This window comes from Camelus dromedarius, chromosome 1, assembly GCF_036321535.1.
Source record: "Camelus dromedarius isolate mCamDro1 chromosome 1, mCamDro1.pat, whole genome shotgun sequence".
Classification (NCBI taxonomy): Eukaryota; Metazoa; Chordata; class Mammalia; order Artiodactyla; family Camelidae; genus Camelus; species Camelus dromedarius.
Genome location: NC_087436.1, coordinates 11047868 through 11063015, shown reverse-complemented (window position 1 = coordinate 11063015; position 15148 = coordinate 11047868).

Below are 15148 nucleotides of genomic sequence, written 5' to 3'. Positions count from 1 at the left end.
ACATCAACTATATTTCAATAAAAAATAAATATAGAAAATTAAAACTCCATTGATAAATTATAGAGACCTAAGTAGATGGAAAGATAAACATCCATGAATAGGAAAGCTCAATATCATACAGATATGAGTTCTCTTCATTACTGATCTATAGGTTCAATTCAATTCAAAACATTATTTCAGCATGGTTTTTGGGGAACTTGACAAGCAGATTTTACAATGTATGTAAAGAGCACAGAGTCAGTGGTAAAAGACAACCAAATTGAGAAAAAATAGAATGGTCTACTTAATAAGACAGTGCAGTGCTGGCATAAAGATCGATAAATAAAAATAAAACAAAATAGGAACTTAAACCTACACGTTACTTGTAGCAGGGATCGCGTTTGCAGATTATTGGAAGAAAGAAAGGCCTATACAGTAAAATATTTGGCATTATCACCTATACTTGTGCTACAGAAGTTCCTTCCCAGATGTATTTTTTTAAGATAAACTACTGCACAAAGAGTTCATAGCAGCACCACTAAATAACAACAACAACAAAATGTATTTCTATTTCACTTTATAGAATTAATTTAAGTTTTTGAAAGAGTAAGGTTTAAATATAAAATCAAGATCTCAAAACTTTAAGGAACAATACTGAGGGGAAAATCTTCATAATTTTACTAATCAGAACAACAAAAGATAAAATTACTATGCTACTAGGTTGACATTAAGAATTTATTTCCTTGTTAAAGACACAATAAAATGTGACAAGACAAAAATATAAAAGATATTTGTGATACACACAACTGCCAAAGAATTCCTGTGTATCAGTAAGAAAACACCCACAGTCAAAATAACAGAATATGTGAACAAGTCTTTCACAGAAAGAAAACATAAATTATAAGTGAGCATTTGAAAATGTATTCATCCTTATTAATATATAGAGACATGAAGTGTAATATTATTTATAGCTACTAGATTTGCAAAACTTGAAGTCTGTTAATATCAAGTGTTATAGAGAATGTGACTCAGTGGGACATCTTATACATTGTTGGTGGGAGTATAAATTAATGCTACCAAGTTAGAACAACATTTGGCTTTATCATATACCCCATGATAGAGAAACTCCCATTTTAAATCAATTTCTAGACAAACTCTTACACAGGAGAAGTACAAAAATGTCTCTAGCAGCACTAGTAATCATAGCAATAATTAAGAACAACTCAAATCTTAATAAAAAGTAGAATTGGAAAAAAAAAATACAGACATTAATGGGGGTATGTCAAATGGGGCACAGAAGCCATCTCAAAGAGCACCCGGTAACCAAAGCAGTATTTGGTTATAATCCATAGTTAGAATTAGACAGAGATAAAGATTGCATACAACATTATGAATGCACTAAATGCCACTGAATTGTTCGCTCTAAAGTGGTTAATTTAATGTTTATGTGAATTTCACCTCAAAAAAATAAAAAAGAGATACTTAGCAACAGGATTAGCAGTAACCTCTGAAGAACATAGTAGCAAAGTCAACAGAGCAGCATGACTTCACTCCACATTCTTCCATAGCAGTCTCTGTTTTCTTAGGTTTCTAGGATCAAATGCGATGGTGGAAACTACTGGGTTTCCATGGTAAAGAAACAAGAGCACAGAGCACTGGTATTTAGAGATGTGGTCTATCTAGTGTATACTAACCAGAAAATGAAGCCTGGGTCATATCAACTCAAAGTATTAACAGTTACTATTAATAAATAAAGGGATCCTATACTTATTGAATTCATTTTTAAAAAGTGAGATACAAAAAAGCTGATTGGAAGTGCTTTGTGCACGCACAGGGCTTTTTAAATATAAAGTGTTAGCGGGGCACTGAATGTCAGTATCTTTAGGTCTTTTCTCATGGGCTGGTCAGATCCTTCAAACAAGTAGGTTGCCAGATTTAGCAAATAAAAATGTAAGATTCCCAATTAAATATTATTCTATGTAAACAAAGGGTAACTTTTTAGAATAATTGTGACCTGATTATTAAGGGGATATAGTGATATTGAAAAATTATTTATTCTTTCTCTGAAATTCAAATTTAATTGAGCACCCCAAATTTATAGAGCCAAGCCTCTTATAATTTCCTGCCTGCAATGTAGAATCCTTGCTGCCAGAATTCTTGGAGCTAGGCTTAAACAGGAGATGGGGGTTTCCACATTTCCTGTATAAGTTTTCAATTAAATGCCTGTTTTGATGTATAGTTTTCCACCATCTGTTTTACTACTACCAAGGAATAAAGTTCCAATCTTCTGCTGGGGTGGAGAAGATCATTTGGCAATTGAAATCTTATTAATCAGCTTTTAAACTTCTCATCTATTTTCAGTATCATGTTTACACCCACTTCAGTTCTATATACCCTCTTCTAGATGAACCTGTTACCACTAGTTCAAGAGTTTTGCCATCTGTGGTGGCAATTGTGTTTGTTCTTGGCTTTCTTTGCAGCCAGTTTAGGGTTAGGTTTACTCCATTTTCTATGACAGTTATCACTTATCCATCTATTTTTCAGTTTTATAAATCCATCCATTTGGTGAAGAAGTGGACGCAAATATGTATCTTCAAATTTTCTTTAACCAGAAGTCAAACTGTCTTAGTCTGTTCAGGCAGCTAGAACAGAACACCATAGACTGTTATACCGTACTGGTTATAACAGTAGAAGTTTATTTCTCAACATTCTGCAGACTGAGAAGCCCCAGATCAGGGTACCCACAGATTTGGTGTCTGATGAAGCCCTGCTTCCTGGTTCATATACAACTGTCTTCCCCCTTTGTCCTCACATGGTGGAAGGAACAAGGGATTTCTATGGGATCTCTTTCATAAGGACATGAATATAATTCATGAGGGTTCCACACACTAACCAAGCTCCCTAAGGTCTCAACTTCAAATAACATCATACTGGGGATCAGGTTTCAACATACGAATTTTGGGGACATGCAAACATTTAGTCTATAGCACAGATCTAGATATTTTAGTAGTGACAAAGAACAAATAATCTTAATCAAGTAAACTCTTCTTAGGAACAAAAAGTGAGATAATAATTACTGGCTCTTTTTATAAGGGAATATAATTCAATAAAAATATCAAAAAATATTTATGAGAAAATGAGGTTAATTTTTTCCCACAGATATTAGGAAACCATGCCAAGCAATTTATTTTGTATTATTTATATTAACATACTTAAAAACAACATCTTGAGCAACTTGAATTTATACTAGGAATGTAAGGATTTTTTTAACGTTAGAAAATGTGTTAATGTAATTAACCAAAAGATACAAAGAAATAATATATAGCTGTATCAAATAGGGACATTGGATAAAAAGTCCCACATTCAAGAGAAAAACTCACAGAAAATCAGATATTTAAAAATAAGGATGGACACAACATTGTAAACTCAATAAAATATCTTATTGTATAACTCAATAAGAAAAGTTTAAAAAAAATAAGGATGACTTACATTTCTACCAGATAGCAAGACTAAATTTCAACTGTATCTACCAAATATCAGAAATGAACTTTATATTTATCATTAGTAGCATTCTAGTTCATATCAAGAACAACAAAAGGATGCCCACTATCTCTACTACTAATCAAATTATACTGGAGACTTTACTCAGTTCAGGAGGTTGGGAATAAGCAATAAAAGATGTAAGAATATTATGAAAAATAAATACAGCTCTGTCTCTTTACAGATAGAAAATTAGTCTGACAAGGAAAATCTGAAAGAATCTACAGGCAAATTATTAAAAATATCTAAGAGAGGACAGCACAATTACTGTTGCACAGAAAATATACAAAATATAATTGCAATTTCATACATCAGCAATTTTTTTAAAAATTGAAAATGTAGGTTTTGAAAGAGGAAATGTAAGCACCTACAGGTACAATCTAACAAATGAGACTTTAGACTTTTATAGAGAAAAACTATAAAACTCTATGGAAACATATATTAAAATACTTGAGTAAAAGAATGTTTAAGTTTGCAAAATTTAAATGAATAGAATGTAACTTAGCTCTAAATGAATTTTCATTTTTATTGTCCCAGCCTGAGCCAAGCAAATGCTCCAGCACTGGCTGCCTCGTGTCACAGCTCCCCAGGAGAGCAAAGGTGGCCGTGACCAAGAAAAAGGCTTGGCTATGAGACACTGTGGAGGCTCAAACTCTAAGGGGCATCTAAGCAGGGAGAGAGTAGCCATTACAGGTGATTGCATAGGTAGTAAGTCAGAGGCAGATAAGGTCTCTGAACCTGGTCAGACCACAACACCCAATGCCCTGATCCTTGCTGAATACCCACACCAGCCCTTCTTGCTCCATTACTTGGAACAAAAAGTGAGATAATAATTACTGGCTCTTTTTATAAGGGAATATAATTCAATAAAAATATCAAAAAATATTCTCTGGGAATCAGGGTCAGGGTGCGTGGAGTGGGTAGAGCACACAATTAAAGGTAACTGAGCCAGCCTGGACTTGAACCTCAGGGTTTCTGTTCTAGCAACTTGGGACCCGATCCTCCCCCCAAGTAGGGTGGTGATAGCCACTGAGCAAAAGGGAAGCCCTGCCTCACACCTGGCTATGATCCTAGGTGCTCCTTCTCCAGCCCCACCTCTCATTAAGTTAATAGCCTCCAGCATATCCTGAAGAAAGACAGGACTTGTGTTCATGTCAAATCCAGCTGACTCACCAAAGTCAGCAGCACATGCAGACAGTCTAGAAGTGCTCCCACATAACGACACCTTTTCAAAACCACCATGGATAACTGCTTCACCTAATTTCATAGAGACAGAGAAGGCTAACCAAAACTGAAGACAGAGGAATTTGTCTCAATTGAAAGGGAAAGAGAAAAGCCCTTTAAAAACAACTATTGAAATAGAAATAAACAATTTACTAAATAAAGGATTCAAAGCATTAGTAATAAGAATACTAACTGAATTAGGGAAAAGAATAGAGGAACACAGTAAGAAATTTAACAAGGAACTAGAAAATATAAAAAGGAACCAGACCATAACTGAAATGAAAAACACACTAGAAGGAATTAACAGCAGACCAGGTGATACAGAAGAATAAATAAATGGTCTGGAGATAGAATAATAGAAATCTTCTAATCAGAGCACCAAAAAGAAAAATAATTTCAAAGAAATGAAAACAGTTTATAGGATCTTTAGAATACTATCAAGCATAGAAACATTCACATTATAGGGTCTTAGAAGGAGAAAAGAGAGAGAAGGGAGTTGGAAATGTATTTAATAAAATTATGGCTGAAAACTTCCTAAGTCTGAAGGAGCAAACAGATATACAAATACAGGAAGCATAGAGGGTCCCAAACAGACTCACACCAAGACAATTTATAATGAAAATAGCAAAAGTTAAAGGTAGAGAATCCTAAAGGCAGCAAAAGAAAAAGAAAAAAAATCATATACAAGGGAATCACCATAAAGGCTTTCAGCTAATTTCTCTGCAGAAAATTTGCAGGTGAGAAGGGAGTGACAAGATACAATTAAAGTGTTGAAAGAGGAAAAACCTGCAACCTAGGATACTTTATTCAATAAGATTATCATTTAGAATTGAAGGAGAGATAAAGAACTTCTAGACAAGCAAAAACTAAAAGAGTTCATCAATACTAAACCTATCCTAAAAGAAATGTTAAAGAATCCTTTCTAAATGGAAAAAAAAAAGGCTATAATGATAAGTGACAATCAATAGAAAAGGAAGAATCCCAGTAGTAAAGGCAAATATATTGTAAAAGCTGAGGATCAATCACTTAAATAAGCTAGTACAAATATTAAAAGACAAAAACATTGTAAAATCAAGCATAACTACAATAATCAGTAAAGGGATAAGCATGGAGACGTATTAGAAAGAAAACATGTGGAGGAAGGGAGTAAAACATGTAGATCTTTTAGGATGTGTCTGAACTTAAAGGACTAGCAATTTAAAACATATAGATATAGCTATAGGTCAAAATATAAACAACCTAGTAATCACAAATCAGAAAGCTAAAATAGTTACACAAAAACAAGAGAGAAAGGACACAAGCTTATCACTAAAGAAAATCATCAAAATACAAGGGAAGAAACTACAATAAGAAGAAAAGAATAAGGAAGATCTACAAAACAACCAAAAGCAAGTATTAAAATGGCAGTAAGTACCCACCAATAAATATTTACTTTAATGTGAATGGACTAAATACTCCAATCAAAAGACAGCATGGCTGATTGGATTAAAACAAACAAACAAGATCTCCCGACATGCTGCTCACAAGACTTACTTCAGAACTAAAGACACACAGACTGAAACTGAAAGAGGGGGAAAAGATATTTCATGCAAACAGAAATGAGAAGAAAGTGGAGGTAGCAAAGACAAAACGGACTTTAAAACGAAGTCTATAACAAAAGATAAAAGGACATCATATGATCACAAAGGGATCAATACAAGAAGAAGATATTACACTCATTAACATATTCACCCAATACAGGAGCACCTAAATATATAAAGCAAATGCTAACAGACTTTAGGGAGAGATTGACAACAGTACAACAATAGTAGGGGACTTTAGTCTTCCACTAACATCAATGGACAGATCATTCAGACAGAAAATCGATTAGGCAACAGTGGTCTTAAAAGATACAATAGATCAATCGGACTTAATAGATATCTACGGGACCTTCCATTCAAAAACTTCAGAATACACATTATTTTCAAGGGCACACAGAACATTCTCCAGGACAGATCACATGCTAGGTCACAAAACAAGTCTCACCAAATTTAAGAGGATCAAAATTACATCAAGCATTTTTTATGATAAGATAATATAAAACTATAAATCAAGTACAGGAAGAGAAATGGGAAAAGCACAAACACATGGAGATGAAACTACATGCTACTAAAAAAGCCATGAGTCAATGAAGAAATCAAAGAGGAAATCAAAAAACACCTGGAAACAAATGAAAACAGAAACACAATTTTCCAATATCTATAGGTTGCATCAAAAGCAGTTCTAAGAGGGAAGTTTATAATAATACAGGCCTACTTCAAGATACAAGAAAAATGCAAATAAACAATCTAACTTTCCACCTAAAGGGATAATTAAAAAAGAACAAGAAGAGCCCAACATCAGCAGAAGGAAGGAAATAATAAAGATCAGAAAGAAAGCAAGTAAAATAGAGACCAAAACAACCATAGCAAAGATCAACGAAACCAAGAGCTGGTTCTTTGAAAAGGTAAATAAAATTGGTAAATCTTTAGACAAGCTCATCAAGAAAATAAGAGGGAGGATCCCAATAAACAAAATAAGAAATCAAAGAGGAGAAATAACAACCAATATTACAGAGACACCAAAAAATCTTAACTAAAATACCACAATCAACTGTATGCCAACAAACTGGACAACCTAGAAGAAATGGACAAGTTTCTAGAAACATAAAACCTGCCAATCCTGAATCGAGAAGAAATAGACAATCTGAACAGACCAATCACTGGTAGTGAAATTGGATTTGTGATGAAAAAATCCTGGAAAATGGAAGTCCAGGACCAGACGGCTTTATGGGGGAATTCTACCAAACAAATAAAGAAGAGCTAATACCTCAATCTCTGCTCCAAAATTGAAGGGGACAGAACACTCCCAGAGTCATTCTACAAGACAATCATCACCCTGATGCCAAAACCAGACAAAAACACTACAAAAAAGAAAAGTATATGTCAATATCTTTAAAGAATAAAGATGCAAAACTCCTTAACAAAATATTAGTAAATTAAATTCAACATACACATGGTGTATGATATGAAAAAGATCATACATCATAATCAAGTGAGATTTATGCCAGGGACCCAAAAATGATTTCATATTCACAAATCAATCAGTATGATTCACCACGTTAACAAAAGGAAGGATAAAAATCACATGATCATCTCAATAGATACAGAAAAACCTCTGACAAAATTCAACATCCATTCATGATAAAAACTGTCATCAAAGTTCGTATAGAGAGAACATATTTCAAGAGAATAAAAGCCATTTATGACAAACCCTCATGAACATTTTTTTTAATTTGCTTGTTTTGAGGGGGGAGGTAATTAGGTTTGTTTGTTTGTTTGTTTATAGAAGAGGTACTGGGGATTGAACCCAGGACCTCATGAATGCTAAGCATGTGCTCTAGCCCTTGATCTATATCCTCCCTGCTAACATCATACTTAATGGTGAAAGGTTGAAAGCTTCTCCTGTAAAATGAGGAACAATAAAAGGATGCTTACTTGCACTATTTCTATTTAACATAGTATTGGAAGTCCTTGCCACAGTAACTAGACAAGAAAAAGAAGTAAAAGGCATCCAGATTGGAAGGAAAGAAGTAAAACTGCCACTCTTTGCAGATGATGTAATACCACCTATAGAAAACCCTAAAATCTCCACCGAAAAATTACTAGAATTAATAAATGAATCCAATAAAGTTGAAGGACACAAGTTTAATACGCAGAAATTTGTTGATTTTGGGTATACTAATAATGAACTATCAGAAAGAGAAATTAAGAAAACAGTCCCATTTAAAATTACTTCAAAGAGAATAAAATACCTAAAAATGGAGATGAAAGATCTATACTCTGAAAACTACAAAACACTGATGTTTTCCACAAAACTACAAAAAGAGAAAAATCCCAATTAAAAAATAGTCAGAAGACCTGAATAGAACCCAGTGGTTACCAGAAGGGAGAGGGAAGGTGGAGAGGCGATGTAGGGATAGGGGATTGAGAGGTACAAACTATTATGTATAAAATAAATAAGCCGTGAGGATATACCATACAGCACAGGGAATATAGCCAATGTTTTACAATAAGTATATATGGAGTATAACCTTTAAAATTAAAAATTGTGAATCACTATGTTATGCACCTGAAAGTTATATAATATTGTACATCAACTATTCTCCAATAAAAATAAAAACTAAAGTTATTTATACAACACATGCAAATGATTGAGGCATATAAATAGGAAACTTCAGGGGATAAGTGAAAATATTTGCTGTCCACTCTAAAAATGTTTAATCTTCTTCTTTGATTTTTTTTCAGTGGGCAATCTTTTTCCAGCCTGCCTCACTAATGAAAAAGTGCTCGTTATATTTTAAAAATCCAGCTGGAGTCCTGCTATAAGTCAACAGGCCCGTCTAAATGCTTTTATTGGCACAGAGTCCACTTGGCCATCCTCTCTCCTGTATCCAATAATGGCTGTTCTATTATCTTCATCACTTTTTCCCTGATTTCTCTCAGCCCCGCCTCTTTCCCGTTCTTGTCCAATGACCTTTCCCTGAGTGGACACTGGGTGGGTGTATCTCACACACCTGCATCTGCAGCTATCCCTGCCTTCCCCCTCGAGGCCCAGAGGATGACAGGCCCTCCTTTTATGAGCTTGCTGCTGCATTCTTAGGCATCTCTCAGGCACTTTTCCTCTCTTACTCAGTCCTCAACCTCTTCTCTTTGTCTTGCTTACCTTCTCTGAATCTGTTCTCTTATCTCTAAAATGAGGGCAATAAATACTCATTTTTGTTGTTGTTATAAGGATCAAATGAGTCAGATGACCTATGTAAATGTTCATTTTTATAGTAAAAGCAATGTCTTCAAGGAATTATTCATAATCTAGGTTTCTAAGGGTAGAAAGATTTTACTGACTTCCTTAGAAGGTTCTATTCATATAATGTTGGTCTCTAAAATATCTACAAAAAGCATTTGCAAAAATAAATTCAAGAACAGAAATCAGGGAAGGAAAAGAAAAGTAAATGTGTGCCAAAAGTTAAGAGGGAACTGCAGGGAAGATTTTAGAAAGTTTGCAGAGAATTACTCATTTGATAGTCCTTTGGGTTTCTCTTCACTCTACATTTTTTCCATAAGGTGGTATTTTCTTCTCCAGAATGAACAGAAGAATGTTTGAGTTTTGAAAGTACACATTTAAAAATTGATTTAAAAAATGATGAATTGTCTTATGTTCAAATTAGTAAATTGATGTAGCACTTTGAATGAACAGCAGGACATCAAAACATTTCTGAATAGTATTATGAAGCATTACAGATGCTTCTTTTGGACTAGTTGCTCATTTCCCAAATAGATTTATTTGATAGCTTTTCTCACTTAATAAAAGGATGAATTGGAAAAATATAAACAGATTGTAATAGCCAGAAATAAATGAACTTGACAACCTGGAAGAGGAGCAATTGCCAATGGACCGAATAATAATGAGAAGAAGTTTGGCATGCACTGTCTATGTATGAATAAGAAATGCAATTTTTGGCATTTCAGTTTAGAACAGACTGACTGGAAGTGGAGTTTGGAAAAAAAAGAACATTTTTAATATCCTAAAAAATGTTTTTCTAAAATATATAGTCAACTATGTTTTACTTAATAATTTAAAATATCCTGTATCTCTCATTCTCTTTCCCTCTATCTCTTCTTTCTTCCTTTCTTCACTTCAAAAATTCTGAGAAATATGACTATAATGAAGACAATAGTTCTTCCAATTTTGATTCCATAATACTTATAAAAAGGGAAAATTTTGATCTTTTAATTAAATATCTTGATTATAGTTAACATCTCTGAAAGCAGAATCATCATCTTTATAGAAAACTGGCATTTTCATTCCAGCCGTTTCCTGCTACCGGTGTGATTTTGAGCAAATCACTTAATATCTCTAAGCCTCATATACAAGAAGAAAATAATAATTCAAGACTGTTGTGATAATTAAGATGAAACAGTGCACCTGACAGAGTGTTAAAAACTATAAATTTTATAAACTATGCAAAAATAAGACATTTTACATATTTTCACACAGTATCATTTCCCCATTGGAATTGCCAGGCACCATACATTAGTGCATCCAGGTGACTGAGCTTTTCTTTTTCATTCATGTATTTGGCATTGTGTAGAAGCCTCCAAACAGCCACAAACCAACTGAGTCTAGTCAAGGAGTTAAGTACAGGGCCTTAAGGAGGTGGTCTACTCTCTTTGTGCTACAGCTAAAGAAAGACACAGAGCAGTAAAGGGAGAAACTCAAGGACAAACCAATAGCTCAGGACTTAGTGCTCAGATGTTCTTATCTCTCCTTAGGGTGAACTTTTTACTGTTTCATTCTACCCTCATTTTCATAGGATAATAATGAAAACCAGTGCTTCCTGTCTCTGAGCACTGTGTTAGGCATTTTATGTGGGTTCTTCCAAACAACAAACATTTGTTGAAAACTCACTGTCATAGGCAATGGGAACTTAAAAATAAAGAGAAGTAAAACACAACCATTGGCTGCAAGGGATCACAATGTAATAGAGGAACAAATATTGAAAGGTCTACTCTAAATAGAAAAGAAGCAGGAAGCTATAGGAACAGGAAAACCAGAAGTGGAAATGTAATAACTATAATGATTTGCAACAGAATAAATATGAAGTTGTTGAAAAAAAAAAAAAAGGACATCAAAATCATAAAAGGTGGGATGGGGAGCAAGAAAATATAGATTTTTTTTCTCTCTCTTCTCTTTTTTCTTTCTTTTTTTCCCTTCATTCTCTTTAGGATGTGTTTGCACCTACATGACTACCAGTCTGAAGCAAACAGATATAGTCAGATATAGTAAGGGGTTAACATACTTAAAAAACAAGTTAATCAAAAGCATACAATAGAGTCACAAAAACCAAAAAGAAACCAAGCTAATACAAAAGAAAATTATCAAAGCAGAAAAATACCATGGATAAAAAATAAATTTCTTTTGTATAGCATAGGGAACTATATTCAATAGCTTGTAGTAACCTATGGTGAAAAAAAATATTAAAATGAATATATGTATGTTCATATATGACTGAAGCATTGTGCTGTACACCAGAAATTGACACATTTCAAACTGACTATACTTCAATAAAAATATATATTAAAAAAAATGAACAGTATCGTTGATCATAAGTAATTTGCTCAAGCTAACTTCCTTCTTCCCTTCCTTCCTTCCTTCCTTCCTCCCTTCCTTCCTTCCTTCCTTCCTCTTCCTCCTTCCTTTCCTGTTTTACTTATAGAATAGTAGAATGGTGGGAAATACAGGCAGGCTCTTTATCTGTATATTCCACGTCCTTGCATTCAACTAGCTGTGGATGGGTTTGGTGGAACTCGAGGATGCAGGACCAGTGATACAGAGGGCCAACTGTACAACAAACATACCACTGCCAGTTTATGTGAGGGACTTGAGCAACTGAGGATTCTGGTATCCATGGCAGGTCCTGGAACCAACGCCCCCAGGATGCTAAAGGATGAAAGTGTTCTGTAAAAATTATGGAGGTAGAAAAAAGTTAATAGAAAGTTTAGTAAAATCAAGGGCTTGGTTAGTACCTGGAATCATTTAAAATTTTTCATATATATCAAAATAAACATACTATTTAATATATCTATTTTCTAAGAAAAAATAAGATGAAGATTATTGAGTTTTCCTATGTTTTACACGGAGACTAATCTATAAATAAGAAAATATCACTCAGATTTCTTGTAGAAATATTTTACTTAACTAAAGTAAATTTTATCAATATGTTACCAGGAGGAGGGGAATAAAAGTTACCTTGGTTCTTAGTCATCCCCTCAAAAAAGAGTTTCTAACAGGAGATGGAAAGCATGATATAAACAGAAGATTTTATTAGTGAAGTAAAAATGTAGTAAAACATAGTACGTCCCCTGAGAATTGGGGGTGAACCAATCCGGGAGAGGAAAAATGGTGCCGCTCCTTTGTTTTCCCTGTTTTTATGTCCTGGTTTAGAGGCGTTTTCTTGATTGACTGACTGATTCACAGCTCAGGTTCTCTGAGTGCTCAGGCTGACTGACAGCTCCCATTCCTCGTGCTCAGGCATGCCCATCTCTTTACGCATGTTCTTCCCCATGATGCACACCTACACAGGGGGCTCAAATTGTAACATTAATTATATTATAGTGAGCATGGTGTCAAGTTAAGCCAGGTCCTTCTCTCTACTGCACAGCTGCAGCATTTGATTTTAGCTGACTTCTTTGCTGGCCCTCATTTAGAGAAAGTAGAAGTTTTTTGGAGCCCTTTATCCTGGGTTGCTCCCACCCTCTTCTTCTCCCTTGCCTGGTGCTCATTTCTAACTGCCTAACAAATGGAAGCTTTGGTCAAGAAAAAAACAAAACCGTTTTCTACAAAAGTATATAATTTTGAATTGTATAATTGAAATATTTAATGGTTTATTTTAATTTTGGCAGACTTGAGAGGGGACCATTTTAGGGAATACAACTTTGGTGAAAGAAGTACAAAAAATTGCAGCATCTAGGTTTTCATGATGACACAGAATCAAATCGATAAATGCTTTAGTTTACAATTGCTCTGTAAATTTCATGTCTATGGACTAAATATATGTTCTACGGGTGTTCTCAACCATATGGTGTGTCTTCTTTTTTAAGTGCCTTGGGTTCAGTTGCTTTGAATAGTAGAGTAAAAGATGAGCTTAAGAAATTGTGAAAACTGAATCAGATGTTGCAAGTTGATTCAAGACAGATTTGGCTAAAAATGTTCAATTTTTTTATCTAAGAATAAATAATTATAGTACCCATCTGTATTAGTCAGTGTCCTCCAGTAAGTTAAAGCCAACAGAGTATGTTGCTGGAAGAGTTGTAGTTTTAGTCCAAAGGCAGTCAGCTGCCAGACTCCGTCTGTCAAAGAGAGGCCAATCTTTGTTCTATTAAGGCCTTCAACTGATTGAATGAGGCCCACCCACCATGTGGAAAACAATCTGCTTTCCTCAAAGTTCACTGATTTAAATGTTACTCTCATAAAAAAAAAAAAAAAACTTCACAGAAACATACAGAATAATGTTTGACCAAATATCTGAGCACCACAGCACATAAAATTAACCATCACACCATCTCAAAAGAATATTCTGAGTATTAAATGATTTAAAACAGGTAAAGCACTTAGGACATTGTCTGACACATAACATTCTTCAAATGTTAACTCTTATTGTTGTTGTTATTAATATGCAGTTACTTTGCTAGAATGGTATTAAAAATGACTACTGTTTTATAGCTTGTATGAGAAATGCTTCTATTGTTTGAATGATAAGAGACATTTTAAGTGATCATGGAAAACAGCAAACATGACGTAGATAAGAACTTCCTAGTAAACTGTCGGATGTTCTTATTCACATTGAACCTTTGCAAAGAGAAATACATTTGTGTATCTATCCCAAGGCAAATATACTGGGGGGAAATGTCTTTTATGCTTTTTTTCTTGGCACTTTTAGAGATACAACCCTTTCCTTTCCAGTGGTAGAAAAGTCTCCAGTCCTCAAATCTGATCAGGACAAGTGGCTTACTTCCTTTTAAAGTTAGAGTTTGCTTTTTTTCCTTCTTTTGCTACTGGTGGGAAATCTGTATAAAATAAAGGTCCATCTCATAAAATCTTAGGCAGAAGTGCAATTACATTATTCACACTTAGTCCAAATACAGAAGTTCATTACAAGCAGAGAAGTTATGAAAGATATGCGGCTCGCAGGAGGATCTGGCCTCCCACGAAAGCAATGATTCATGAGTGTGCAAGGTTAGGGACTCGCCTTCCTTTTCTGCTCCTATTGCATTGTAGGGTTTTTACTGCCTGGCTTGCAGATCCAACAACGCAAGCCCACAGTTCAGAGATCAGCAGTTTCCTGCTCTGACAGTGATGATGGTCTCCCTTTCTTCTTTGCTTGTGACTTCTGTTAAAGCTTTTCTAGTTTTTTTTTTTTTTTTTTTTAAATCACCGTGTGTGAGGAACTCTCTACTCAGATCCCTTAATAAATTATGGCTTTTCTCAAACCACTTTTCTAACTTCCCATGTAGTGCAAGATGATTTGAAATGACTATCTTTTATTTTGAACACCCTTGGCTTTTATGAGTTTTTTCCCCTCAGTCTTTGAACTGCTTATTTCCCCCTCGCGGCACACGGGAGTTCATTCCACGGGCAGACAGCTTTGCTGCTTCTGGTATGAGAAATCATTGCTCTGTGGCTTCTCTTCTGTCCTCTGTTCTTTGACTTTCAGCTTTATTAACAGCTAATCTCATAAAGGGCTCTGCTCACACTGCAGCGGTAATGGTCCTAAGGCGGGGCTGGTGTAACGCAGCCCGATGGAGTGGAAGGTAGGGCAGCTGGGTAG